Genomic DNA, 25,902 nt, shown 5'->3' with positions numbered 1-25,902 from the left:
GCTAAATAACCGCGAGGATTATAAGGCACTTAATAGTATATGGTATGGCATTATCCTGAAACAGCTTAGGGATTTGTTCCCGACGGCTGCAGACAGGCTCAGCTCATGCTAGAGCTCCATCTCACATAAAAACCAAGCACCCAGCCTCCAGGATTGGTGAGGCCTGTCTATAGGAGTGGCTCACAGGTTTACATGTGTCCAGATATAGGTTTAGACATAGGTATACTATATCTAAGCAAGGGGTGTGTACACCACCTTACCCCAGCTGAGTGATCAGCCAGTTGTGTCAATTTAAGAACTAGCCAGGGGTGGCAAAAGATATGCTGCAGCCCCTGGTAGGCCTTAGTGGCTCCTGTGCCCTGTGCACCTATAGTGCATTCTACAGGGGCTGACAAGGAGTCCATTTCCAATTGGTATGTACCTAGGGTACATGGAATCCATTTTACAGAGAGAGCAGATGGCCTGGGGCCCTGATTAGCAGGGAACCAGGTCAACTAAGTCAAAAAACCAGCTAAACACAGGCAAAAAATCTGGGGTAACCATAGTCAGGTAGCCACCTTCCTACAGTTTTTTATAAAATGCAGACTTTGCTACCTTCTGCATCATTGGCAGAAGCATGCAGGGCTAAAATAATTTCTTACATCAATGATATCCAGGTGCTTTTTACCTGTTAAAAGGGGGCAGACTTTGAGGGTGAGAAGATCAGAATATGCCTCTCCAAGGCATTCAATTGGCTGATGAAGAATCAATTTAAGTGTAATCCTGAGAAACCAAAGATTATCTTTCTTGGTTCCCCCTCTCGGAAGAGTGGAGACTCTGGTGGCCTGGGGACATGTCACCACCACCCTCGGCTCAAAACATGGTGAAAGATCTGGGCATCTCCATTGATAGCTCTCTTAATGAATGCAGTCATTCATTAAATTAACCAGAACAGATTTACTGCCACGTTTCTCCTTGTTGCCAATTTCTTTTGTGGCAGAGATAAAAAAACAAGCATTGGCATAGCCAATAGGTCTCGCCTTTGGGACTTTATAAGTGTTTAGCCATGCAACAGTTGATGTTGCACCAATGATATTGTGCTACAAAACTAAATACTTATTAGGTCCCAAAAGCAAGACCTATTGGCTATGGAGGCAGGGTGTTCCGCTACAGGGTGAGTCCAGGGTGTGCTTGTAGGGGTGAGTGCTGAGGGGTTCTGTGGAGAGTGAGTGCAGGGAATGTCTGCATGAGTCCCTATACCATTGTCTGTGTACATGTGCCTCTGCGTGAGTGCCGAGATGAGTGCAGGGGGTGGCTTGGTGCAGGAGGGTTCTTATGCGTGTGTGAGTAGTGGGTGAAAACGGTGGTGCCTAACTAACTGCAGGGAGTGCCTGTAGTGGGTGAGTGCATCGGGACAGTTCAGGGGTGCCTGTGTTTGTGTGTGTGCCTGTCATTGTAAAGGGTGCCTCCAGTGGGTGAATGCAGGGGGTGCCTATAGGTATTGAGTGCCTATAGGAGTTGAGTGCCGAAGGTTCTCCCACAAGAGTAATGCAGAGGTTTCTTGTGTGAGTGCAGGTGGTGCCTGTAGTGTGTGAAAGGTGTTGATTTATGTAGTTACTGCAGAGGTGCCTGTGCGAGTGCTGGAAGAGAGTGTGTTCACGCGCAGCATGAGAGGTGAGAGTGCAGTGGGGAATGTGCCTGTGTTGAGTGTAGAGTGCACCACATTAAATGCCAGACCTACGGGTAATGCTAATGCTGGTTCAGATTGGGTGCAAAGTCTTTTTCAAAGGTTTAGCTCACGCACAGTCTTTTTGACAGAATGCTTGGTTCTTGTGTTGAGAGAACACAAAAGAAATGCGTAAAAGAAATGCTGCGCGGCCGCGAAATAAAAAAAAAACACAAGTGGTGACGCGAGTTTTGCGCATGCGGCGGGAAAAAGTTTTGTGCACGCCGCTCGCGCGTTTATGCGCGTTCTAGCAAGCTTGTCGCCTGCAAGCCTGTGGAGAGCAGCACTTTTGAAACCTGCTTACTGAATGTCTCGCTAACAGTGCATGTGCGCTGGCTCAGCGAGACCTAAAAAAAAAATGAAGTTGGGGCCCAGATTTTGCATCAGATTTGCATAATTTTTTTGCCAGAACCTCAACGCAAAATATTAAATGTTAAATATTGCAATCCACTCAAATGTACTGCTAAATATGTGGGAGGTCTTTAGATCTGATGTCACTTCATCTGATGTCCCTTTCTGTGAGTTCATGGGTTGTGATTCCACTTTGTGTGATGAAGTGCGATGTCACGGGCAGTGATGTCACTTGCATACTCCCTAACTTGGTTAGTCCAACCCAATCTATTTTGTTGTATGTCTTGTGCCCTGAATACATGCATTGATATCTTCTAACAGTACATTAATTAAGCCCCCCGCCACCCCACTGCACTAATCTGTATCCCACATAATGTGTGCCTCAGTGATCTCAGGGAGAATAGGACTCAATAGCCACATGCAGTACTGCAGACAGCAGTATGCATCACTGCCCCAAGACACTAATGAACAACAATTGCACTGGGCAGTAATTCCATATGTTGGTGAGGGCAGAATATGTATTCATTGTACATTAGTGGCCCCAGTAATGTGCCTCAAGTGCCAAACAGTAATGTGAACCAGTGGCTCATTAAACCTCAGCAGTACTGTGCACGATTGGCTCCAGTTTATAATATTAATAAATGGCCCAGGACAGTAATATCATCTGTGGGCTCAGGTATGAGTATGTATCAGTAGACCCTGGTGACAACAAGCGTAAATGAGCCAGGCCTGAATGCCCCAGACATTATTTGCCAGTGGCCCCTGAACATTATGTTCACAAGTAGCCCTTGCCGTTAATCAGTATAAATGCCCCTTGCCAGTAACATGGGTCAGTTGCTGGAAGTAGTAACTAACAGTAATGGTCCCAGACAGGTCCTGATTCAGTGCACAGCCAGAAACTAGCATCAATGCTCCTAGGCACTAATATACACCAGTGGGTCTGCTGTATGTATATATTAGTGGTCCGAGTAATGCATGCATTACTGGCCTATGACACAAATTAATATAGGTGGTTGGAGGCCATGTGTGGGTTGTCGCTATGCATGCATTATTGGCCACATGCAGTGCATAACTCAGAGGTCCCACATGTTGAATGTAATAGTTTTCGCAAGCAGTACATGCACCCACGATCCCAAGCAGTTCCTTATTTCCTGGCCATAAACAGAATGGTCAGAAGTAGTGCCTTCATCAGTGATCCCAGGTACTACCTGCATCTGTAGTCCTAGGCCGTACATATTAATGGCAACACGCATCAGTCAAGCGGAAAAATAGCATGAAGTAAAGGGTTTGATGCAAACGCACTTGGCACATAGCAATGATTGACAGATAAATAGCACATTTAAGCTACACCTAGCTGTGTCAATACCCTGGTCAAATGGTGACCTTGATTCTTCGCATCCTCTAAACTACATATCCTTATGTGGGCCTGAAAAGGCAGGTTAACTGAAGATCTAAAAGCAGAATGGAAGGACTTGTAAAATGGCGGAACTGAGGTTCACATATGTATTCATTTGTTAAGAAACAGCCCTTGAACCGAAGTTCTACATTTTAGTCCAGCTAAGTGTACGGGCACATATATTGGCTCACTGTTGGTATAATGGGCATATTCCCGCTCATTAACGCAATCAGCAGCATTTTGTAGGTTGATAGAATTATGGGAAATATCTTTTCCATCAATTTTGTATTGCTACTTCCCGCATTATAAGGGCATTAGTAAGTGTTACAGGAGGGGATTGGAGGAGGTTTCAGTATTCACCCTATGAATTGACAAAACACAGGCAGACAGTTAATGAACAGGGCTAAAAAAAAATCATAAAATTGTTACTAGACCTGCAGGTCTAGTAACTTAAAAAATCTACTCGACCTAACTGTAATGCACCTGACCTCTTTTTCTGAAAGCAGAGTAAATGTGACAAGTTAACAAGATTTCAAGGCATTTTTATTGTTCATTCACTTTGTAAGCAATAAAGATGCCTTTCGATCTTGCTAACTTGTCACATTTGCTCTGCTTTCAAAGACAGAGGTCAAAAGTAAGTTTGTCTTCCTACTTGCCGGAAGCGGTGAGTAGGATCTAAAAATAGCTTGTCCTAATTAAATCTGGCTCTCAAATGCGAGCGTTCGTGTGGATTTTTCGAGCCCGGAAGAGGCAACAACCTAGCACTATCAAAAATACTGTCATAAAGAATATTCCTATCTTTTATCCCATATACTAAGGAGGTTCCAGAAGGAGTCGGCTAAATCCCATGTACCTATATCACCATGATCCTTCATGCCACTCGCATGTAACCTTTTTAATTGCCTCCCTGACTGATGTAGACGAATCAGGAACATATGTGCAACAAGATGCACCCACAATTTTACAGACTCCTTCTTTCTCGGCCAGCATTATGTCAAGGACCATCAGGGGCGTGGGATTTAATAAAATATCTACTTGTCCATGGGGCAGGTTGCTTCATAATTCTACTTGTCCTGTACCAAAATCCACATGTCACTTTTGTGCCATGTAATGCGGCGACAAATTATGGCAGCAATCTCATTATATAAGAGTTCTGATAAAGCCTCTCTAATTAGGCCAGGGCTCGTACCGTAGAATTCTAGCAATTCCCTTGTGTTGCTACATTTCTGCAGGTCTACATACTGGGGCTGAACTTAGTGGTAAGCAATAGTTCAAGTGTTGGAATGCCCTTTTGAGTTTCTGCAAACCTACTTACTTGCATGTTTTCAGGGTTTTCACCAACTATTTTCTAATCTTTTCCCGTACTGAAAAAGGTTGGAAGTTTACTCCTGACATTGGCAGACTTAAAACTTCCTCGGGGTTGGGAAAAAAGTGGTTGGAGGAAAAGTGAACTTGAGACATTCAGAGTTTCACATGAGCAAATCTACTCATGCACGTTTGCTCATGCTAAAATGCAGTTCACAAATATTTTCTAGGAGTACTATTTCTTGGCCTACTTCTGTAAATTCTTGTGAATTCACGGAAACTGTATATATGCACTTAATGTAAATGTAAATGCGTATTTGTAAAGTGCCAACTACTCGTCCTTACGGGTCTCAAGGCACTGGGGGCCGTCGTGGAAATTAAGTGAGCTATTGCCCAGAGTCACATGGTGCTGAGCTGAGCTGCCGCCAGGGATCGTACCGTGAACTCTGTGCTCTGAAGTCAGCTGCCTTGGCCGCTGCACCACACCTCTCCACCCTCCACTTAATGAAAGGATATATACCATGGATGCACTTTTGAGACTTTATTTAATAATTGGGCCTTTAATTAGGCCTGACGTTAACCAAGACCTTTTGAGTTGAATAAAATGATGTGTCTCTCTCTCTCTCTCTCTCTCTCTCTCTCTCTCTCTCTCTCTCTCTCTCTCTCTCTCTCTCTCTCTCTCTCTCTCTCTCTCTCTCTCTCTCTCTCTCTCTCTCTCTCTCTCTCTCTCTCTCTCTCTCTCTCTCTCTCTCTCTCTCTCTCTCTCTCTCTCTCTCTCTCTCTCTCTCTCTCTCTCTCTCTCTCTCTCTCTCTCTCTCTCTCTCTCTCTCTCTCTCTCTCTCTCTCTCTCTCTCTCTCTCTCTCTCTCTCTCTCTCTCTCTCTCTCTCTCCTGGCTTCACGGTGAGAGACAGTATTCTGCTCTTTTACAAGAAGCGTATTGGCACACAAAGTAGATTTGTTCAGTGCCTGTAACTGCTGTGGCAATGTGTACTTTTTGAGACCAAAAGATATTTTTGCTTTTGCCAATTCTTGTTAGAAAGGTGAGGGCCCTGCAGCACCCACACAATAAGGTTTTAGAAAAACCATGCCTAAACAAGCCACGCATTGACAAAACCAAAAGCCTGACCACCAATTTCATACCTACTGGCTTTGCCAATGCTTGTTTGTTTTTGTTTCCCACAATTGTATTTTAACTGGTTACACTGATTTTCCATTATGAATATTTTTGGAAAATATAAGCAACCTGTTACTAAATGATGCTGCAAAGATATGGTACCTACAATCTTACAGTAGTTTAGCACAATGGGGGTCATTAGGATAGCGGACTTTGTCCGTCCGCCATCCTGTTGTGGGCAGGGGCCGTCCACCATAAGGGCGGAGGTCCCGCGCCTCGAATTAGGATGCACCCGCCACAGTCGCGGGTGCATCCTGCATTTTTAACATTGCGGCGGGCGGTGCTGAAAGCACCGTCCGCCGCAATGCCAAAAATGCATGTTGTGCGTTTCAAAGCACAACATGACAGGCAGTGCCTGCCATGTTGTACTTTGAAACGCACCATAGGTACCCCCCATGTGCACCCCCCAGCCCCCTTCACCATGGGGGCCCGCAACAGGCCCCCAAAGCAAAGACCGTATGCCTTTCCGTGGCGGCATTGCCGCCACGTAAAGGCATTCCCCAAGGCACATCCTAATATGGCTGGCGGTGTCTGATAGACACCGCCACCATATTAGACCTTTTCCGCCACGGTCGCAGGGCGACCGCGGCGGAAAAGGGGCGGACGGTCTTCCCGTCCGCCGCGGACCCCCCAGCCATCCTAATGTGGCGGGGGGTCATTTCTGTGAGGATGGGGGATGGATTGTCCCCGCTGGGCCGGCGGTGGCTACCGCCAGCCCGGCGGGGGCGAACCTTCCGCCATCCTAATCGACCCCAATGTTTTTGTGAACATTTTATTTTGAAAGCAATCATCACTGTTGCTGTCAAGCTTCTGCAAATATTTTTATATAATCAGAGCGCATTCTGAGAGCATTATACATAGCTTCATATTACTAAACTTTGAAAACGTATGTACACTTTTATACTGGACCCACCGTCAATAGTGCAGGCAGAGCTAACAACATTTACTTTTAGTGCTCACCCTAATAATAAAGGCTTTACATTAATGAACCATAAAAACAAGTTTGAACAGCATTAACACATGGACACACATATTACCTTAATTGTAGACAATGCCCTTCCTTGATCCATAATGTGGTGCTGTAAACTGTCAGCCAATGGGTTTGTGCTGTAGGGGGTTGGGCCTACTTGTTCCAAAGACAAAATACACATGAAAACTTGTTGTCCTTGAACGCAAACAATATCTCCTGGGCGTCGGGCTATAGGAATTCCACATCCCTGAGGACCATTCTATTTTAAAAGGGAAACAAGCCTCACCGCCTGCAACTCTACTGTTATATTTTCAGTGATTCCTATTGTCTCATGCACAGTAGCTTCCAGTAGTCATGCCAGTCTAAATATAGCTAGAGAATTGATATCCGGGCCGCACCAGCTTAAGAAAACCTTTAATACATCACCTACCACTTTTGCGGTAGTATCATCTTGGTTAATATTTCCTTTCCCCCTAGGTATGTCTGATCCTTTTGACCCCTTGTTAATTTCCTTCACAGTTATAACAGACACAGTAGGCATTATAAACCCAAGGTCACAACAACCCTCCCACACCCCACTTTACTGGATGCCAAGTGTAGGCTTTATCCCCACAAATAAAGTAAACAGAGTCCCCTACATGAAAGGGAAAAGTTACATTGTTGTTGCTATCTCAAAAGTCATAGTGCAATTCTCATTATTTCCCACCATGTAGATACCATTACTTTTAATGCAGATGCTCTGACACATTGTTCCTTCTTAGTTTTAAGAATGGTACATTTTCATTATCCTGTTTCAGCAAAGAAATGGAAGCAGTTTCATTGTTATGACCCTAAAACAAAGGAGTGAAAACTTTGGTTAGGGGGAACGTTGCATTGGGCTCGATCACTTAGGTGCAATTTCCCCTTTCCAAAATATGTGTGGTATTGTAGATATAAAGATGGGGAAAAGTCCTGGTGCTCGAGCGCGACACCACCAAACCCTTAAAAACAGTAAAAACTGTTATTCTGTTTTAGGAATTGCCACAGGTAGAACATAGCAGGACGCTTCAAAAGGAAGAGATATTTGTAGAAGGGGCATACCCTTCATCTACAAAGAATGGGAATTTCAAGCGTATCCAGCATTCTCCTTTATTTAAAACCTGGTGAGTGTGACAAAGAAATTATGACATATGTCCTCCCTATGAGTCATTTCTTCATGGGCTAGAGTGTATGGGGTGATGCTTGCAGAGGGTGTAGGAAGCCAGTTGTATGGTATGTTTAATTTCTAGGAAATATAGCAGCCCTATTATAAGCAGCAACAAGCAAAACAACACACTTGGGAGACCCATTTTAGAGTGATACCACCTCTTTCTATTAATCATAAGGGCAGAATATGTCTTATCCATTTTCTTTTAACAGAATGGCCAAGGAAGTTTGCTACAAACTATGTCTATGGGAAAATAGCATTGCCAGTTGCACTATATGTCCATTGTTCACAATATGTACGTAATACAACCAAAACGTAATAGAGCAGTAAACAAGCACAGAACAATACGGCCACAATATATAGAATTCGGAGGAGCAATATTCTCCAAAAGTTTCAGAGGGCCATAGAGGTCCCCTGGAGTTGCTCCTTTTCTTCCAAAGAGACCTATATTCGAAACAGTAAGGGGGCAGCCCTCAAATCAGTCAATACTTCAAAGGGTAAGGCACATATTTAGGAGTGTTCAAAATACCTCAACCCAGAGACAGTTCTCTAAAGTTGGCAGCCATGACCACCCAAGGATTTCCTATTGTGAACGTATCTAGGACCCTATTTAAATATTCCCGATTTATGCCCTTATGTGGTTATAACAAATCATATCCTTATAAAGGCATAAGAATCATATCCATATTTAGTCATAGCCAATGCAGTCCAAATACGGCAAGGCTACTCCCATAGTCTCCTAGAAAGTACAACGCGTTCTTTAAACAAACCAAGCCTCCAGCAGCCCGGGAATTCCCCCTGCTTTTGTTTTGATTTGTCCAAGAACTCCTGGAGTCCTGAAAGAACTGTAAGTTCTTAGTGATGTCTTATGTCCAACCTTACATCAAACCCGGCACCTTCCAGGTATAAATATACCAACAGCTGCCCTAACAAACACACGGTGGTTTGGAGCAGATCGGCGATCTACTTACCCGAAGCCCAGCTGTAATGAGAGCCGAAGGAAGCCGACCCTCCCATTGACGCACTGAGAGAGGCGCTGTCTTTTTCTCCTGCCGAGAAATCCAGCTCCAGTGTTTCCAGTCACCCTTGCGGGTCACTGGGAGATCGAGTCCTGAGAAAGAGATACAAGACCTCCTTCATTCTATAATCAAGGTACGGAGCTGATTAGATCCATAGAGAATTCTTGATTCAGATTCTTGGCAAAAACGAACCTAACTTAAAACTGCAGCTCACTTACTCCTTCCCACGTACTAGGCTTAGGTTCGGTACACCGGGGTAGGCGTATCTTGGAAGCACCAGTTGAGTACATTTAGTCAATGATTTTATGTATGTATATATTTTATCTTTTCTAAACACGGTATGGCTTAGAAACTGTACCATGCTTTTACAGTATTATTTCATAATACTCCTTTTACTGTACGCACTTTACTTTATGACAAGTATTGCAATTGTGGCAACTCACTTCTCTTGCATGAGAAAGAAGACTGTTCAATAAATAACCACTTTTATTGAAAACGCCCGGCTCTCTGTTTCTCTGCACTTCTGGTGAAACTAAGCATGCACGATTGACTGAGTGAAATAGTTATCTATTGTTTCCGCGACTCTAGAGATATACTCCTTATTCTGGAGGGAGCAAAGTTGTCATGTTTATGCGGTTGTCAGAAGCTAATCCCTTCTTGTCTCTTCAGGGAAGTTAACACCTCCTTGTTTACTCGAGAAAGTTTCTATTCACCTCTGAGCTAGCTAGCATTCATAATTAAGTCTAACATATTCAATAGAGACCTAGTCGACCTCAGTCCTACGTCTAAACTATCGTTTATGTTATTCCAATGCGCAGAGTCTATTGGGAATATAGGAACTACATGGCGCCCAATGTTTGGTAAGGCGATAATTTAACGCTAGATGCTAGAGTAACTCGGTCGTGCTTTTCACGCAGACCCCTTTTTCCCGTAAAAACTGCAATACACGTCTAGAGTGGGTGAAAGGTTAATATCCGCTGAAACTTAGTAGGATGAGAATCCTATGTATTAGTTTTTGGTTTAGTCAACGTTGAAGGATACAGTGTTCCAAAATATTGTGCACCTAATCTTTGTTTCCTTGAAAATTGCTCTGCAAACTTTCAGTCAGTAAAAATGTCGGATGACGACAGAGAAAGAGATGAATTAGCAGCTCAACTCTTAGCGGAAGACACAAGTCTTCGGCAAGATGACCTGAATGCTATACTCATCCCAGTTAATGTAAGGAAAACCATAACTATAAAACTTATAGAAAATGGAGTATCATCAAGAGGTGGTACAGTCATATTTGTGGTAGAGTCCCATGAATATCGGCAGACAGAGGTATTCTATTCCTGGATACATTTTCCAGCAGCACATGCTGTGACACGTGAGTTCCACTACTACAAAGTAGAGGAATCTCCAGCGGAATACGCCCCTTTCGAGGATGTTGAAATTCCACTAACATACCAAGAGCACCAGCTCTGGTTTAATGGCGCCCTAAAACATCAAAATCACATTACCAGGCTCGGTCCACTAGGTAGACCAGTAGCCACATGGCCGGTTCTAGCCGGCTACACACCGCATCCTGACATTGAAAAAATGTCAGACCGAGAACTTTTAGTTCAGCTAAAACAACTAATCAAAATACATAGACAATTGGTCCAATATGTCATGCGGACTTTAACAGTCCAACCAGCAATAAAAATTCCACAGCACACCCCTCACCAGGGGAACACAAATAAAATTACACCACAGACTATATACCACAGACTATACAATCAGTCATTGGCAAATTACCCGCAAAACGGGAACAAATTCCGTTCTGGTTAGCTCAAAAAATTACTCAGATAGAGGCAGTATTTCCTGATACTACACCTAATGAGAAACACAGAATTCTGACTTATCTGCCTTCCAATGGGGATCGCACCACATGTGGAGGACTGTGACACTTGGGGAACAGTCTTTGCTTCCATATACACAAAAACACATGGTGTTCCGCCTATGGCGGTTATACCAGACGTACTAAGACAGATTAAAAATGAATACGGCCCAGAGCCTGCTTTAAATCTAGGTATGAAATTACTGAAATACTTAAAGCAAGTCTCGGCTATACTATTAGCCAACATAAAAGGAGAATCAGCATCTGTGGCGATCCGCCAAAAATTGAAAGAGACGGATATAGCAGAACAACCTTTTGAACTTGCCAGATTAATTGAAAAATCCTATGAAGAATTAGGTAGAGATAGTTTGGGTGGGAAACCACTAAAACCACAACTAACTGAAAATCCTGAAAAAACCTTTATTAAAAATAATCTAATTACTCCCAAAAAGAAGTGGGAGGGTAATAAACAAACCACTCCCAGCGAAAAACAGTTTCAGTCCAGAGGAAGGTCTCCCCAACGGAGAAATAGATCTCCAGAACGGGGAGGCAGGTCTCCACAACGGGAGCCCTCTGAGAAAAGATACAACCTTAGAGATAGGGATAAATTAAGAAAACCTGACAGATATCAAGATATTAATACACGTCCCTCTCGATCTTTTCAGACTTCCTCACAGAAATCGGAAAGAAGAGGGCGGTCAGAACACAAAGAAGAGCACGTCAAGTCCAAAGACAAGGAACCTGCTCATCAAAGTAAAAAATTACAATTTCCAAAAAAAGAAGGTAGCTAGTATTAAAATAAAACATGCCGAGGATTCTGAGGACACAACTGAAAAACGGAGAATGGGCCCAGACAATGCTAGACAGCGCAGCAGAAGTGACCATAGCTCGCAAGATCCTGATGAATCTTCTGGAGACAGTGGACACTAATGAATACATTCAGGTGGAAATTCCAGACACCAGAGTTAGCGTGCCTCATAAAATATACGAAATAACATTACGTATAGAAGGGGACAAAACTAGGAAAATAAGAGGTCTCTTTTGGGAGAACCTATCAAAAGGCTATGATATCCTTTTAGCAGAGAAAGACTTGCCACCAGAGTTTGTCAGGGAGTGCCCACATGACGAAGAAATGATTATGCCTGCCTTCTCAAATCACATTCCAATTCATAAAAAATACACATATGCTAGAAAATGGGCAGTGGCCCAAGCCCCTGCATTATATAAAAATCATGTAGGATGGGATGAGGATTCTCCTCACCATAAAATCCAGTTAAAAAATCAACCTACTGCACAGAGGCAGTATCCTGTTAAGCAAGAAGCTAAAAAACAAGTCAGGGAGATCTTCGATCAACTTGAATATCAGGGGGTAATTGAAACATGCACCTCACAAATGAACAATCCTTTGTTTCCTGTCTCCAAGCCAGACGATTCATATCGTCTAGTTTTGGACTACAGACACTTAAACTCTTGTTGCAAAACCTTTGCAGTACAAAACTCACACAGTGCAGCACTAATGAATAACATTGTGCTCAAAAAATATAAAACAACATTAGATATCTCAAATGGTCTCTTCTGTCAAAACATAGCACCAGAAAGCAGGTATTTGACTGCTGTATGGGGGCCCAAAAGCAATTTTGTCGTCTCCCACAGGGATTCAAGAATAGCCCAGGATTATTTTCAGCCAGGGTAACAGAATTACTACAAATGTATGATGATGAGGCATTATCCTATGTCGATGACATCTATCTTACAGACGATGACCTGGAGACACACTTGAAAAGACTGAACACCATTATACTTGGGTTCGCAGCTGAAGGGTATAGATTCAACTTTAAAAAGTCACGAATTGCCCACCTCACTGTCCTATTTTTGGGATATGAATTATCAAGTGAATTCAAAAGCCTAGCAGACAACTTCTTAGACAAGTGTGCAGTACTCCAAGCTCCAAAAACGCTGAAGAACTTACAATCAATTCTAGGTTTCCTGAATTTCGGAAGAACATACATTCTAAATTATGCAGAGAGGGTTAAACCTCTGTATGAATTAATAAAACCTGATTTCAAACCAAATAATTGGACACAAAAGCACAAAAAAAAATTTAAGATCAATACAAACAGACATGTTAACTAAAACAAAACTGCAAACACGCGCAACGAACGCAACCTTGTAATCCGAGTCCTCCCAGGATGATGCGGATTTACGTACCTGACCTCTAATGAGGGAGAAACGGTACCAATAGCTTATAAATCACACTTGTACACACAGGCTGAAATGAAATTCAGTTCTACTGAAAAAATTCTAACTGAGATTCAAACTGCTGTAGCAAAAGAAAGAGCCCTAGCACAAGGGAAAAGTATATCTGTTTTAACAGCAGCATCAGCCCTTGAGGCAGTAACAAGACCAAGCATTCCGAATGCTATGGCATTAGATCCAAAATGGATACAATGGGAAAATTCTCTTGCTGCAACAGGCGTGAAACACGCATTTGATCCAAAAATGAAAAAACTAGAAAATCTGGAATACGAACATGAATGTACTCTGTCAATCGAAATTCTGCCTCTCGAACAGTACTCGTGTGTCATATACACGGACAGATTTGCACAACACTACGTTGTGTAAAAACAAGTTTACAATGCAGCATGCGCGATTGTTAAAGGTCGCTGGCGCTTAGGTAAATTCAGACCGATGGTCACCAAAACGGAATCACTCAGAAACTGTACAGCTCAGCGAGCTGAAATAAGATCTTTAAAGATGGCGCTTGAAAATGCCGATCGCGAATTCCCCAAACTAATAGTGTGCGATTCGCATTACTGCGTCCAGTCTTACAACAATGACATGCAGACCTGGATCAAAAACAGTTACAAAGATGAGACAGGTGCCACAATAAAGCATAAAAAACTTTGGGAACAAGTAGTTCTTTTGTAGAAAGAACTACAAAAGACTCATGTGATAAATACACTGAGTCATCGACGTGATGGCGTTCACGTTGCAGGGAATTCATTGGCTAACAGAGCCACAGTGGCAGCTGTCAAACCAGCTTCCATAGCCACAAAAAAGCGTTCTAAAAAACAGATAGACGGTGAAACGCTACTAGCAGTAAAAGCCTCAATGAAAGGCAACTATGCGGCGTTATCTCTAAATTATCCACTCGGAAATACATACATAATTGATGCGAACTCCGTTCCTTTTGCTCGAATCCCTGGAGTGGGGGACAGAGTAATTCCAAACACGAACCGGAGAGCTTACTTGATTCAAGAAGCACACATGGGAATGGGTCTGAGGCACCAAGAGATCTTGAAATCTCTAATAGAATTACAATCACAATACTGGTGGCCGGGGATGAACGTGCACATTTACAACTTTGCAATGAATTGTCAGGACTGCAATAGAGATCGCAGTTGTGAACCGGACGAGACACCAGCCCAGATACCTTTATTAGAAAACATTAGGCTATCTATACGCAAAAATCCAGATGGAAATAGGCGATCCCATAATTATTGAGACGAGATTCATTTAGATGAGGCCCCAGCGCTCGGCTGATGCCAGAACTGTTATAAAAGATTTGCGAGTCTTTATCGGCACATACGCAATTGGCATGCTACATTCTGACTAGGGTCCTGCGTTTAGCTCTCGAGCTTACAAGGAGGCCATGGCCAGCTTGGGCATTGCATTGCGGTACTCTAGTCCATTCCATCCCGAGGGAAATGCGGTAGTGGAGAGAAAAAAACGTGACATAAAGCAATCTATAACAGCGAGGGTATTAGTTTCGGGTGACGGTGGGTCAAACATCTAACAAGTGTCCAACGTAGTCTTAATAATCTGCCAAGAAATTTTCTAGGAGGTATCACTCCATACGAACTTTTGTTTGGTACTAGAATGATCATTCATGATCTCGATTGTCACACTTCAGTGGTGAAACAAAAAACCTTTGATATCAAAGATCATTTGGCTGTTTTACAGGACTTAAATGAAACAAGAAGAAGTCTAAGTAACATAAAGCTAAAGCCAACGGCCACTGAAGAAAAACCACCTGTCCCAGCAAGACCTGTCTGGGTTCCAAAGATTGGGGATCTGGTCAGAGAAAGGATCGCGGTGAAGAAGGAATTTGGGCCTTCTTACAGAAAAGCAGTACCTGTCTTAGCTGTCAGCGGAACAAGATCAGTAGTACTACCGCCCCTTGCTGGTAAAAAGGAGAACAGAGTTGTATCAATCGACCTGGTAAAACCACAATCATGTGGCCAATAATAAGTAGTAGGCCCAGTGGACTCCCAAGAAGTAGCAGAAGATCAAACCTTGCTACAATCCAAGAGGTTCAAACTGAGAGACTAATCACATTTGATAAACCGGCAGTGAATAAAAAAGGACTATGCAACAAAGCCATGGAACTTGTGCCTCTTGAAACCCAAATTGCAACAGTTCGTCAAGAAACACCCATCTAAAATGATGTAGCCTCTGAACATACAGAATCAAAGATTAATAACAATCTGGAAGCAATTCCAACAATTGACAGAACTGCATCTGGCTACTTCATCAATTTCGATGACTTTTCTGATGATCCAAGTGAACATGAAGAAACGCCAGCAACAAAAACTTTCAAAGAAAAAATGACTGAACACTTTCATCAACTCAAAGAAACATATCTGATTTCACCATGGATTGAATTATGGATTGTGTTAGGTGTACTTTTCCTCCTACTCTGGCTCATTTTGGTTTTAAGCTTGGGAAAATTCATTGATGGAAAATATAGTACAATGGACACAGCAAGTCAGAACATCAACTTGGTCCTAAAGCCTCACAGATCTTCTCACATTGAGAAAAGAGAACTATCATCAGTGAACATCACAGCCATTCCTATACCTGGTGGTGTAGCATGGGACACAACTGATTACGAAATCTATGACCCGGTTGAACTCTTGAAATATCCACATCAGTTCAAGGTTTCACTTTGTGACTTTGTATCACCAAGTACTTTCTCTGATGATTGGGACTTTGAAAATATTAACAATATGATGTCAGATTTAGAAATGTCAGCAAAATTCACAGAGCATGATTATTTAGAAGGCTCATCAAATTATGAAGAAATGTATTGCTATAATCATTATGGTCATCACTATTTGCATAAATCTGCTAATCCTAGAAATATTTGTACTTATAATCAATGGGAACATTGTCCAACACCGCCAAAAGGCAGCTCGAAAACATTTTATGAGAAATTCCCATACTTCTCAGGGTTTAACAACACAGATCCAGAAACGTTTTATTTTAAAATGTTAAATAAGACCGGAATGAAAAAATGTTGACAAATACTAAATTGATTTATTCTGAAAAATTTTATGAAAAAATGTCTACATTTGGTTTTGAATTTTGGAACAGCAACATTGAAACAAAAACCATTTGGGGTACAAAAGACTGGCAGGTACAAGGTCTAGAATCATTATTCAGAGCCTGCATGATCCCAGAACAAATAATGTTCCTGAATGACACCATTCAACCTGTCTTGGCCTAGCCAAGATAAAAGACTTAAACAAACCGCCTATTCCAAAGCCCATACCTGATAGTAATAGCACTACAGATGTGGAGATAGACGTATCCCATATTTTACACCAAAACAGAACAAATCCTGATTGGAAAAAATGGTTGATCTGGCCCACAGACACTAATAACTGTCAAGATAGATTCCTGAACAAAACACAGGGGTTCAAACAGACCAGGCCAGACCCAAGATATTCCCAGAGACAACATCCAGGGATAGTTACAACATACAGTGTAGGGAAACTGTCTCAAATGGCTACAGAAATCCACACTGCCTGAAATTAAGCAACACTTGACTTTACTTAAAGAAGGTGCTGACTTGCGAGATTTCATTTTGGGACCTCGCAAACAGCATCAAAAACGTTTCATATACGCCGGTATATACGCTGCTTACAACAAAGCTTGGAAAGTAATGCAAATTGAAACTGCTGAAAAAATACGAGAAATTGATCGTATTCATTTGGAAAAATCACTGTCTGTAGTGGACAATGGGTTAACGACTCTGTCCTCCAGAATTTATTCACTGGACAGCATTGTATCATCTGAGATTCATACATTAGAACAGGATATGCTAATGTTACAACATGACCAGTCCCAATTACGTTCTATTGTACAGTTAGGCTGAACGTTACAAAATCTGCGTTCAGGCTACGAGCCATGGCGTCTAATCAACACAACGTCATTATTTTCTATCTTTAATCTTACTGATAAACAAATCTCTTGGGCACAAAAAGGAGCAGACTATAGGATACTGAGCATTGAAAAACTTGAAAAATTACCATTAACAATGTCAGAACGACCTGTCATTGAATGGATAATACATGGTACAATTACAATTCCGATAACAACTTTTCAGTTTCAATATTGCCAAAAGTATATACCAGCAGGCCTGTATGAAAGGTTGGGTAAAGGATACATCAAGTCAACCTGGAATTTACCTTATACACATAGATGTTATAGTGAAGGGAAAAAAGAGTTATTTCTTAGTGGTAACAACTGTATAAATTCACTAAGCGGTACACTTCTGTGTCAAGGTATTAACTTGCATGGAGCCTGCGAAGGTTCATCAAATAATCTTTCATGTCATCTGCACGGCACCCCTGCAACACAAATAGACCCTTTTTTCAGACAGCTTTCCAGCGGCAGCTACGTTCTAATAAGTGACCACAGCTGTTGTGGCATGGTGCCAGGAATAGCCTATCTCGTGAGCGTTACTTCCAGGGTCGTTTGCTCTATGCAAGTATTGTATCCAAACAGCTAACCAGACAAGGATGCAGCAATATGGCCTTCTCTGAATTTCTCTTCTATTTGAATTGGTACTTTAAGCAGAATGAAGTCTATTCTTTTACAGACAACTGTGCCTTTAACCTCGTCCAAAGAGACGTATGATCTGCAAGTTGCAAGGACAGCGGCAGAGATACATACACTATTATCGACAAATTGCCCCGTACATTTCGTAGAAATGTTAGGTCAAATTTTAAACATGTCTGATACCAGTGGCATCGCACATGTATTTAAGACCATTTTTTCGGGACTATTAGCACCCTTTGAAGCAGTCCTGAACATCTTCCCGAATTTCGTGCACTCTGTGTTCGGCGGCCTGCCTCTCATCTTGGGACTCGTAGCAGGAATTTTATTTTTGTTCCTTCTGCTCCGATACGGCAAGTCCAGTCACAGACAAAACCCAGGCAACAATGGAAGAAACGATCCTAGCGATGAGATACCGAGAAAGAATAACTAAAGTACTCGGCTTAGCTCGGCTAAGAAATCTGAATACCACATGGTTTCTTTCATTCAGACCAATCTGGCAAGATTGCATCTTACCTGTTCTACGATGCCTGCTATGCGGAGAAGAATGCGTGTTGGACGTCTGTTTTACACTACCATCAGCAGTACCTATGGATATCGATACTTTGCTTGATTCGGTAACGGCTCATGCAACGTGTTGTCCCCAGCGGCTACCTGTTCTGATGACGGCATTCGTTGAGACCTCACCATTACGATTAGGTGGCGGTGAGGTACGAGATGAAAGCGGGGATGGGGAGAGGGCAGGGTTTGGGTGACTTTGCTTTCTTTCTTTCTACTAGCATTGTAGTCAAGATACTTATTGTGTACTAACTTGGACAATTCTTCAATAATGAAATTGTGTGTATGCATTGCTTCTTTGTCCAGAATTTCGTGAGCCTCTGGAAGTACTTCAGAGCCTTTTGCCACCCAGTTCCGTGCAAGACTGCACATAGTCCCTTTTCCTCCTTGGGAATTGTATTTCTGAGCCCTCTAGTTGCGAAAACATTTTGTTCATGAGTATCTGTTAAAAGCTAGGGAAGGAGTCCCCTTTTTGTGCTGAATATGTAGGTGCGGGTGCGAAAGGAGGTGGAGGAAGGGATTCTGTAGGATGGGACGACAAAGCTTTACTTTGGGATTGGGTTGCCAAAAGCTGATGAAGAAGACCTCTGAGAGGTGATGAAGGATCTTGAGTAGGACCTGCCAGTTGAGAGGCAGGAGGTAGAGGAGGTATTGGAAAGGGTTGCTCCAGGAATAACAATACCTGGGGCATTGGAGCCCACAGGTGGAACATTAGTGATTTATGGGTCCTGTCCCTCCCCGTGTTCTGCATGGTAGGGAGAAGGTATTCGACTTAACATCTCCTCCAGTAAAGGGACATGCAGTGCCATTTCTCTATGGCACCGCAGCTGGGCCACCCTTGCACTCACTTCCACATTTCTCAGCTACAAGTAGAAGAAGCCAGCAAAATCGCGTTCCCTGGGAACATTACCTGTCCCAGTTCCAACTTCCCCATTACTGCTAACCTCTGGGCCTGAGATACGGGTCTGTAACTGGTAGAAGAGATTCCTGCCTTTTCGGACTTGAACATGATGACCATGGAATCCCCTCAATTACAAAGGCTGTTTTGCCATCGGCATAGTCATTAATGACCTTATCTTCTACTCCAGAAGAACCGCCGCCTTGCGCAAAACCTTTGCGCACCTTCTTAATGTTCGCTCAACCAGGAACCTTCCATACTGCACCAAGCTCACAATAGCGCTCTCCTCAACCCTGCAAGCTGACCACACCATCACTCTCTACAACAAGCATTTACAATGCAACGGTTTCGCCTTTGGAAAAGTTAGAGCTATTGGCATTGTAAATGACAAAATTTGTATTTGTGTTGGTTTTGAAAACAGATAACGAAATGGCATTGTCATTTACATTGGCAATAGCTCAAAAATGCGTAAATGCAATGGCTTGTAAAACTGGAGTTGCATATACACTTACAGCCTCAAAATTGATAAAACAATGCCACATATTTGCACAACATAATCATGTTATAGGGTTTACAATTGAAAAGACTTGGAGCATTGGGCAGACCGTTTTAAGAATGGTTAAAATATCTTCTGAAACAGAATCCTACTTGGTGTCCAGCTCTGACTTTGGTCTCAGGCTGTAAGGCTGCTCTGGTCGTTTGATTTTGCCCACGTCGTTCCCATTAAATGGCTGTACCATCACCTTTCTCCGAAGAAGACCCTTCTGTTCGTCCCGATAAGCCTCTCTCTTAAAGCTGGAGGGCATTACTGACCAGCAGATGCCTGTGTCCCCCGGCACAAATCATACAGGGGAGATGATGTGGCATAACAGCCAGAGCTGCCTAAACTACGGGTTCCTGGCCAGTCCTAGCCCGACATTTTCACGTAGTGCCCCCAGCACGTGCATTGTTCCACCCAGCTTCATAACCCACGATTTTACGTGCACATCTCCAGGTAAGCTGTTTCCTTCCAGCAAGGATTTCCCAGGCTTGGTGAATTTGTATGCTTAACTGAAGCCAGAATCCGAGGCTAGCCCAAGGGCAAGCAGAGTGCCCTGAATTAGTGGCGTGCCAGCCGGCACCCAGCAGAGTGCCCTCCGGCTCCTGGCCGAGGCGCCAACAATCTTCCCCGGCATGGGCGTCCGCAGAAATTTTTTCAGGGGGCGGGGGGCAACATCTTAATGTCATCACCATCCTCCGAGATGATGTGTGCCAGGTGGGGCACAAGAAACACTGGGGCGCAGGAGGAGCTGAGTCTTGTGGCAGCTGCGATAATGTTGCAGCCTGCGCATCTGTCTGAGCCCCCAGGCCGGCACATGTAAACTTATTTTTCTGCACAGTGTGCAATAGTAGTGCTGCAGTCGCACACTCTGCCACAGCAGCGCACAGTTTCTCATCATGAAGTGCTTGGACAGTGCTCCGTCCCACTTGTGTCTGCAAGTCAGCGCCGGTGGTGTGAGAGGAACTATGAATGCACAAATTTGTGTTTTGGTGTGGTGATGCAGACCACCAGCTAAAATGCGTTAGCTTCACCCTTGGTGCGTGGAACTTGGCAGAACTGCATGGAGAGACTCCTTTGTTATGCAGGTGCCACGAAATAGCTAATCAGAAGATATAATCACCTGCTAGTGATCTGAAAATTGCACGCATGGGGATCCGCAGCAGGGCAGGCGTGTGAAAAGCAGAGTGCAGGCTCCACATTTAATAGGTCTGCAGTGATTAATGCTGATATTTATCAAAAGGAGGATCCTTTCTGTGTATTAATCTTTCCTATGGTGACCAAAAGGCCTACACATTCAAATCATTACCAGTTTTGTAATTATGGTATTTACAAAGATATTTCAAATAGAGAATCGTACTCCACACTAGAAAATCATTTTTTACTCTCAAAAGTTTATTATGTAGAAACACTTATGTTTAAAACCATTGTTTAAAATTGCAGACAATTAGTATTATGATTAATGCTGATGCATGGGCAGCTGCTGCTAAATATTACCAGCTTCTAGACATTTTCTCAAGCCCACAATAAATAAATACGTTTTTTACAAATAGTTTTATTTAACGTTTCTAATGGCATGGTATAGTAATTTCACAGTATCATAATTATACAACTGAGACATTTTCACTATTATTTACCACAAAGTCATTATTGCTACATATAATGTAACTAACATCCACTGCTAAAGCCAATAGTCTGGGCTTGTTTTAGGTGCATGCCAGTTCTATTATACATTTGGATGCAATAACAGAAAGAGGCAGGAAAACACCAGTCAGGCAGCAGAGATAGTTACCTTACATGCTTAAGCACGCCCTTTAATACATAGGTTACGCCCCTTTGAGAGACCCCCCTGTCCCAGTTTTCCAACCCACTTAAAGCCTTAGGCGTACCCTTTACCCATTAAATTCACAACAGACTCCATGTGTACTCTTTATTTTTTAGGAGTCTTTATTAACACATTCTAATGTATAATTATTATTAAACTGCTCACACGTGTTCTAACCAGTAGCAAAGTCTCTATAAACACCCCCTTCCTTAAGCGTTATGTGAATAGCCCGTAACAAAACATGTGAAATAAGTGCTACCATTCCTTGCACGTTCAGTCAGTTCTCAACACAGTTTTTGGTGTTTAGGCATTTTTTTGTAAAAGTATCAGGATAGAGGTGTTGTGTGGTTTTTTTTTTTTTTACTCCTTCCCTTTAAAGAACTGTCCAGGTTTCAGAAGCACTGTGTCAAATGTTAAATTACATTAACTACTAAGTTGTACTGGATTCCCATCGCAGGAACTAAATCCAATAAAATGCTAGGGCAGATGACCTCACATCCAACACGGGGCATCTTGAACTCTGGGGCCACCTCTTACTAACACTTAGGACTCGCACTCGTTGATGGCTGTTGGCATGCATGCCACATGCAACACATGTGCCCTGGGGCAAAGCAAGCAAGAAACTTCTCCATAACACAGGCCTTACCTCCTGCCACCTGACAGCAGATCTCAACTCCTGCAGAGCTGCCAGCTCTCACCACCTTCCAAGGATAATGAGCATTACCCACTCCTCCCGCAGCCAAGCCAGCTGGTGCTGCAGCCCTTGAGACACCGCCAGGGTCGGATTGGGGTCACAATTTGGCCCGGGCACTGCCCAGAAAAGTGGCCCACTTTCGCGGGGCATGCACTTTCATGAAACACTATTTGCTTACTCTCAGAGGTCTCATTTGTAGAGTAACGTTTGGTCAATTAGGCATTTTAAATCTTACAGAGCCAGTAACATTGGTAAAGACTATTACTTTCAGTCTTAACGCCCTGCACAATGTAGTTAGATACTCTTGGCAATGTCCTTGACTCTGATCATCACATAAATCAGAAATCTAGTACAAAGTCAAGGGGGAAAGGGTAAGATTAAAATCCCTGGGAATAGAAAATGTAATAACAAAAGTAAGAAGAAGAGCAGCTCTGAACCTCTACCTTGGAGAATAGACCCTCTAATGACAAACAGTAAAGAAATACATTTTGCATATCAGCCATAAAAACATTTAGCGTAACAGTCAAAAGAAATTAAATCTAGCTCCCTCACATATTTTGCACTTTTCCCTAAATGTAAGTACATGTTGCCGCCTTGTCTTGCCTCCCCTTTCTTTGTGTGCATTATTCTAGTTAGACAGTGATCCCCAGTTCTGCTGGGCAGTACCAACTGGGGCTGGGGGAAAAGAGGAGGTGAACTGAGAGGTAAAGACACTGCACGCTCGGTGGTTGTTCTAGTGGGGTGATGGCGCTTTTAGGCAGTACGCAAATATTATAAGGTGAACTTAGGTGTAAGTGCTGTGCAAAAGGGTAGGGAGAATCACGCCTCTCCCTATATTGTGGTAAACCACAGACAAAGAACTCCAAGGTCCCCTGCAAACAACTCCTCCCCTGCTCTGAGAGCAGATCAGCCTGCCTCCCCCGCAAAGCTGCTCAGCAGCATGAAAAAATACAATGACAAAACCCTCTAATTATCATCAATACATTTGTTTTTTCTTTCACTGCTTTGCAGCAGTGGGGCGACGCTCCTCCGCCTCCGCCTTAGCGGAGGAACCGCCACTGTTAATTAAGCATGCATTTCTGTAGGCCGAAAGGCAGCCCTCAGTCTTAATTATGTTTCAGCATTTTTACCACTTCTTTGTTGGTATCTGAAGGCAATGTGGCTTTTAAGTACATGCGATGCCACATAGCAACAATACACATAAATACACTCCACATCATACCACATAATTCTAATCAGTATAATTTCACTCAACGCCACACAGTTCCACGCAACACAGTTCCACGCAACACATTCATTCCACACAATTCAGCAACACACGGCATAATTCAACTCAACAACACATTTACACAACACACCAACATACATCCAATCCACACCACACAATACTGCATCATGCCACAAAATTCAACACACCACATAATTAAACTGCACAACATACCACTCCACACAACAAAAAATATCATTCCATATAATTACACTCCATGACACACAATCCCACTCTATATAATTCCAGTACACTCAAAAACAAATAATTACTATCCACATAATTCCACTGTACACCATGCCACATAATTCTACGCCACACGATTCCACAACTTACAATTCCAATCCATACCCCATAATTGCACTACGCACTACATACCTCCACTCCATAACACTTAGGTAAAAAACAGTGTCATTTACAACTCAATAGCTCTAACTGTTGGAAATGCGATACCTATTGGCATTGTCAATGCTTGTTTTTTAATAGTTGTTCTTTTTTTTACAGTTTTATATAGTGTAAACTCAGCCCAAGGCTATTTTGAGCTCTATTCATGAGCACTTGGAGATGAAGTTATTTGCCCAGAATCACACTGGGACTCGAAACTGATCCCCCATCTCAGCAACTCTGACCTTCAGGCCTCATGTGTTTATGCACAAGCAAGGCATGCAAGTGGAAGGATTCTGTTTTTGTGAAGGACACTGGGGCCGAGGTAAAAGTGGCCTACAGCCTGAGCACTAGAACAATAGTGAAGCCCCTTAGTTTACTTATTTCTCAACCCCTCCCCAGCCATCCTTTACCTGAGTAACAGAACATTACCTGCCTCCCACAGCGAGGCCCCAAAATAAAGCCACTCTTTCCCGCCCACCATGCCCCTTGAATGAGAAGGGCTGTGGGCAAGGTGTAAAATATGACACCGAACACCGTTTCTGAGCGGCATGGGCCCCATGGTGTGTGAAGTGAGACTGGCTTAATGGCGTGGCCCCCAGGGAGGCAGATTCTGCCAATCACCTGATCCCCACCCCACATCAGGGTCTATGGTCTGGCAAGGCAGGGGGTCAGGGGGAGGCCACAGATAATCGTGGCACCCCAGCGAGGCTGTTTTACTATCCAAGTCCAGTGTCCTCTGTGGACTGGGGAAGCAGATGAAAACGGCCCACAGAGGGCACTGACAAGCCGGCTCTTCGGCCAAAGCTCGACTGCCCGCAGTGCTAATCCGTCCCTGGCCACCGCCCGCACCACGGCTCCAGTACGGTAACGGCCTGCACCAGACTGGCGATCCAGGGGGGGCAAGCGCCCCTCCTTGCGGACGCCCATGTTCCCCGGACCAAAGGACGACAGGAAAAACGGGCCCGAGGCCACCACCCCCACCCCACAGCAATCCCCTGCAGCAGGTAGAAATATTTCACAGGACACTCCGTGGGAAAGGCGAACGGAAAACAGTCATTAATTCACATGGAGTGTATGAAAGTTCCCTCATTGGCACGGAGATAAAAAGAGTTATTCATTTACATAGAGGGAAGGCTCAGCTCCCTAACTGTCGCGCAGGGAAGGAGGGCTGCGTCTACACACGTAGATGGATGGTACCCTAATTGTCTCGAGTGTAAAGAGAGCATGCTCATTCAAACGAAGAAAAAGAAGGCACCATCACGGAAGCAGGAGGAACAAGGTCATGGTCATTCACACGGGGAAAAGAAGGTCCCCTCATTGGCGCCGACCGCCGAGGAATATAGGGCATACTCTTTCACGAGGAGGGAAGACGACTGCCTCACAAGAGAGGAAGAGCCTGGCCTCATTCACGACGAGGGAGGGGGGACGGGAAAGGCACGGACAGGGGGAGGGGGGGCGGGAAAGGCCCGGACAGCGGGAGGGGGGGCGGGAAAGGCACGGACAGCGGGAGGGGGGACGGGAAAGGCACAGTCACAGAGTGAAGAAAGGAGAGAGCATGCATCCACATATTAAACAAACAAGAGAACACGCTTCTTACATGATGAGGGAGAGACCATAGAAATGAAAAAGAAGAGATGTTTTCCAACACGGACATATAGCGCATTGAAAGAGCCTTGGCTATATGTGTAGCACCTATACACATGCCCTACGTGATTCACGAAACAGTGGAGCTTTAGCACACATACCATACGAGAGAAATACAGGATAAAGTGCAGCCGCATACAACGAGAGATTTGAGAGTCCAGCCATCATTGCACATGACGTGAAGGAAATCATCCATAGGAAGGGAAATAAGGCACACTTGAGGCGAACGGAAAACAGTCATTCATTCACATGGAGTGTATGAAAGTTCCCTCATTGGCACGGA

At 43.5% G+C, this 25,902-nt stretch overlaps 1 protein-coding gene across 2 annotated transcripts in view; it reads left to right on the top strand.

The window, feature by feature from the left end:
- Positions 1–25,902, top strand: part of APOOL (apolipoprotein O like) — a 246,955-nt gene that overhangs the window by 10,059 nt on the left and 210,994 nt on the right. The window contains exon 1 of one of the 2 annotated variants that reach the window (XM_078688481.1): positions 7,917–8,044. The exons of the other annotated variant lie outside the window; for it this stretch is intronic. The gene's annotated coding sequence lies outside the window, so the exon portion shown is untranslated. Of the gene's footprint in view, positions 1–7,916; positions 8,045–25,902 lie in introns of those variants that run through there. 2 annotated transcript variants of the gene reach the window in all.

The sequence above is a fragment of the Lissotriton helveticus genome, chromosome 4_1 (assembly GCF_964261635.1).
Source record: "Lissotriton helveticus chromosome 4_1, aLisHel1.1, whole genome shotgun sequence".
NCBI classification, from domain to species: Eukaryota; Metazoa; Chordata; class Amphibia; order Caudata; family Salamandridae; genus Lissotriton; species Lissotriton helveticus.
This window is presented reverse-complemented; position numbering and strand designations above follow the sequence as displayed.